The 5000-nt window shown below is 39.2% G+C and overlaps 1 protein-coding gene across 2 annotated transcripts in view; it reads left to right on the forward strand.

The window, feature by feature from the left end:
- The first annotated feature begins 3972 nt into the window (after positions 1 to 3972).
- LOC138051726 (uncharacterized) overlaps positions 3973 to 5000 on the forward strand; it is an 18584-nt gene continuing 17556 nt past the window's right edge. The window contains exon 1 of one of the 2 annotated variants that reach the window (XM_068897983.1): positions 3973 to 4463. The gene's annotated coding sequence lies outside the window, so the exon portion shown is untranslated. The remainder of the gene's footprint in view (positions 4464 to 5000) is intronic. The other variant, XM_068897984.1, reaches the window with a different exon arrangement.

Here is a 5000-nt window from a genome sequence, read left to right on the forward strand (position 1 = left end):
CCGGTATGATTTTGTACCAAACGATGACTGGCAAAAGGGCCTAACTGCGAAGTTGGGTTGGCCGTTCCAAGCCTGCACGATAGGACCAAAAACTCTGGAGAGCTCACTGGGTTTTAAAGACCTTCTCCTTGTTTTTCCAAAAGTCAAATCAAAAGATGACGAAGACTTTATCAATCATTTTGAGAAAGTCTTTGAACTTCTTCAACAGGAGTACCAAGGAAAGGTTGTCAACTTACCAGGATATTTCCAGAAAAATGGTTCAGATGCCAAGATTTGCTTCACGTCGAACAAATTTGAGACACTGAAAGATTTCGATGAACAGTTAAGCTTCAATAGTACTTTTTCTCAAAATGAAGCAGAAGAGCGAGGTCAAGACCGAGATCAGGAGAGGCAAGTGGAAGAAAAACGCCAACCAGATGAGGACGATGACAGTTCATTTCAGCTCGTCAAAAGTAAGCATATTAAAAAAAAGTACCAAAAGTATTCTGAACAATGTGAAAAACACTCGTACTGTAAGAAACAGTTACGTTGCCAGTGGGCCCACACTGATCCCGAAAAGAAATTCTTTAGAAATCCTGGTAAGTGTACGCTTTGTCGATATTATATTAAGAAGAACTGCTGGTACGGGCCGTCAAAATGTCGGTTCGCTCACACCGATGAAGACAGCTATTGCCGCAAATGCAATCAGTGGGGGCACTTGCAGGACAAATGTTCTCTAAATTGATATTTTTTTGTCCGGATATAAAGGTGTAGGCGTTTATGTACTTGAGTACACACGCCCAGGCCGGTTGTTTTGCGAACGCAGTTCGATGATGGAGAATAATACTTGCTGGCGATCACTGACGCAGCTGCAATCGTAGGCAAATCAAGTAGCGCGAAAAAGGCAACAAGAAGGCTGCTGCACCAAATGCACGACATCATATAACCTGAGACAAATTCTATCGAAACTGCAGTCTGCATCCAACCCTATCCGGGCAGCACTACCGCTGATGATAATGTGCACAAGAACAACAAAATTGTGACGTTTCGTTTTGGGAGGTGATACGTTTTCTCTCGGTGTTTTTATTCGGTTCTCGTGAAACTTGTTGCCGAAGATATAAAATCTTCATTGCTTAAACTCAGCTTGAAAAGGCAAAGCAACATGTCTTAAGGCAAGGCAAAGCAAACATGTTTCTTCTTTGTTCAATGGCAAAATGACAGTAAGATTTCAAAGTCGTGAAGAAGTAATTCGCCCACGTTGTGCAACTGACGTTTCCGGAATAGCTTGTAGGAGGGGTACCGTGGTAAGACCAACCAGTACTTATGCGAAGATCATGCACACATGTCGTAAAGGCTATGAAGGTCAGAAAAGTGACTATCCGTGGAACATTCCTATAGTCTGCAGACAGACACTGGGATAGTGTCCCAAGACAGTAGGGGTACTAACCTTTCTTTGCCGCTCTCGTTAGTATTTTTCAGTTTCTTGTTAACCAAGCAGGAACCCATAATCTGGAGCCTACAACTCCAACACTAGGTCTATGTGATGACATTTTCACAGAGCAAGCTATTCTTATACGAACTGTTAAATAAGATGTGGCTTGCACGAGTGATCATAGGACATTTGCATGATGACGCCATTTGACTCCAAATACCAGAATCCTTAAAGTTGTGCTTGTCTCATGCTAATTAGAGTTATTGTTATTTTTACCCCACTGGGAATACGAGATTTAAATAAGAAAAGAAAAACAAACTGAATTCTGGTAGTTGTAGTCAAATGACGCCATCGTGAAAGTTGCCAATTCTCAATCCCATGGGTAATAATTTCTAATGCAAGACTTGTGGTTGGCTGGAAAGGTCTGGTTTCGCGGGAAAATCAATCTAAAAATAACTCGGTCTGTAGAAACGCCTTTCCACAAATACAATGAAGTTGTATGCTCCTACTCATGGGCTGCTGTTACAGTAAATAGCTGTGATATGGAACACCAATGCACAGTTTCATGAGCTTTCTTAGTTGCCACTAACCTCAAATTAGCCTCAACGCCCTAGTGAAATTTCGAGGCCAAAAAACTAATTTAAAAACGTACTGAGCGTTCTGCGTTTTCTCCTTCCTTAATTTGACCAAATTGGTTGTCATTTGCTCCACAACAGAGCTGGTGAGATTGACTCCAGTTTTAAAAGAATCTTTTGCACTGCAAATATGTTTGTGATGTCATCTCAGAACAGACTTATGCCTCTCACTAGCTCGTTTGTGAATCAAATGAATGCTTTTTTTCCCACGTTAATTAATGGCACATTAAAAGCGAAATTTCGCGGAAAAACTCGTGGAACATGTTCGGAGATTTACCACAGCCGCGAAAACCAACTGTGGTTAGGTGCATGCAATGTAATTCTGTTTTCCTTTTAGTACTTTCATTGATGCAGATATGTGAAATCTTTTTATAAAAGTTTTATGCGGTTATCGCATGAAATAGTTTTGAAGTAATTGGTTAATAAACGATTAAATTAAAAAAAAAAACGTTTATCCGTAACGTATTCTTTGATTGCACTCACGTGATAAGACGGCCATGTTGGTGCCAAAACAATAGAAAATGTAGCTTACGTTTTGCATAATAATAGAGTCAAATTCCCAAAAGACTTTTTCGCTATTGTCCCTTTCACCAACATGGCCGCTGTGACGTCATCTGCAATCAAAGAATAATGACCCACCTGCGTTATACCGAGTGGCATAAGGCCTCACTTGAACAGTGGTCCAGCAGCTGTGTGTTCGCATTTAATACAATTATTGTTTGTTGCGGTTCAAAGAATAGCAGCAAACTATGGCTTTCACGGTTCGCCTAAAATGGTAGGAGTTGCTATAGTGTTTGTGTGTTCTTCATTGATGACGTATTTCTTTAGAGGTTGCTATGGTAGTGATCACGTCAGTACATGTTTAACGGCGGGATTTTGAGAGACGGGTCATTCTATGCTGACCACTCATGCAGGTAGAAAAATTTTACCCCTCTATGTTTTAGCAGCTGTATTATCTGCGAATTCAGCTTATTTAAATGGTTTTGACATTAATTTAACGCCTTACTCCGTCAAGGTTAACCGTGCACTCTGAGCTTCTGACAGCTTTCTAAGACAAACGTTCACTGAAGGTAATCCCTGTCGGGTGGGGTTACTATTTGGATGGGTGACCTCAAAATATACGACTCGTAAGAAACATTCTATTTTAACGCTCAAAAATGCGAACTAAGCAAGGTGCAGATTTTGTTAGCCTGCTTTATGCAAAACAAATATTGATGCAAAAGTAAATAAATATTGATAGACAGGTTTTAGGAAGAGCAGAAGAAGTTTTCAGGAAATATCGATCGAGAATAAAATATTTTGCTATCAGCAACAAAATTTACGACATGAAAACAACTTAAATTTTGAACAGAGAAATATATAAGGTTACCATCAGCGAAAAATATTTTGGGAGATTTTCGCTACGTTCAATTTTTCTATTGTAGTTTTGGCTGCACAAGTGAATCGTAAAATCGAAAGTGAAATCGAATTCAGCGGGTGCCGTGATCAAGTTACCTGGCATGTTTACTCACCAAAGAAAGAATACTTCTGTGTCAAAATGATGCCAAGACACCGGGTTTTTGTTTTTGTTAGTTTGTTCGTTTTTTTGTTTTGTTTTTTTTCTTTTAAGTGTTTTAAAGATTGACAAGAAATGTGCGAATTCAACACAAAGATCGCAACCATTAATTCTGCAAAGTCAAAAATTTACTCTCCTAAACGAGGTTATTTATCACCAGGTAATTCCATGCTTTTGGAAATAGGAGCTGCTTTATTATTCATCAGTGTCACAAATTCTTGCCGAATTTGGGGCTCGTTTTGTTGAAACTGAAGCACGCTTCCAAGAGACCTGTTTATGTTCGTGAGTTATGCACGCGCTGCGGGCCTATTGTCACCATGACATGGTGTGTAGTGCAAAGTGCACTACCACAAAAATGAAAACATGGCAACAAAACATCTGAATAATCACGCGAGCGTCTACAAGTTGAATAGCTTTTATTTCATTTACCTTCAATGAAAATAAACCATCAAGCGAAGCTGACAAGAAATTACAAATCGCAAGATTGCCAACTTTGCGATTTATAAGTCGCAAGATGACGAACTTTGCGATTTATAAATCGCAAGGTTACCAACTTCGCGATTCATAAAAAGCAAAGTAACTAACTCTGCGATGTATAAATAACAAGAGTCGCACATTCGTGATTTACAAATCACACCTAAATTGCAATTTGAAAATCGCACATTTGCGATTTATAAATCGCAAAGGGCGATTTTGCGATTTAATATAACCGCAAACTCATGAAATTCATGCCTGCGGGCTCGTGGTCCAGTGTTTCGATTTTTTTGGTGCACTTACAAGACTTGACAAGGCTGCTCTCCTCAGCCGTCTCAGGAACAATTTCTGAAGCATTAGTGCCCAAGAATCATCACAGAAAAGTGAGGTAAGGGTAGGTTTTAATTTTTTTTTCATCAATTTTATTTTGATTTATAGCGAATCGGTCTGAATTGAAAGCTTCGTTTTATTGCCATGTTTTCAATTTGTAGAGCTCGAGATCACCGCATCTTTCCCACCAACCGCTCCTTCTCAAGTTTGTACGATTTAATCAAGCTTCATCTTTACCTGTGTCGTTACAAATTATTATTAACGAATGAGAGGAGTGATCCTCGGACTTAAGTCGACAATTTGAGAGCCTCTGACTGTAAATATAGAGAATCCACTGACAGTTGTAAAATGTCATATTTTATTTTATTTCATCTAAGGGACCCCTGTGGTGAATCGTTTTCAAATAATTATACAAAAAAGTTCTAGCTGGATTTGCTTCAAAATTCGCCAAAAGGGCCGCTCGTCCCTTGGAAAAACAATGAAAAATTCTGCAACTTTGGCAATTTCATACGCGAGAACGTGGTGCTTTTGCGATTTGATATTCAAAAGTATAAAATTCATGTCATGTTGTTTCGTTCAAGTCAGCATAATGACC

The sequence above is a fragment of the Montipora capricornis genome, chromosome 6, assembly GCF_036669925.1.
Source record: "Montipora capricornis isolate CH-2021 chromosome 6, ASM3666992v2, whole genome shotgun sequence".
Lineage (NCBI taxonomy): Eukaryota > Metazoa > Cnidaria > Anthozoa > Scleractinia > Acroporidae > Montipora > Montipora capricornis.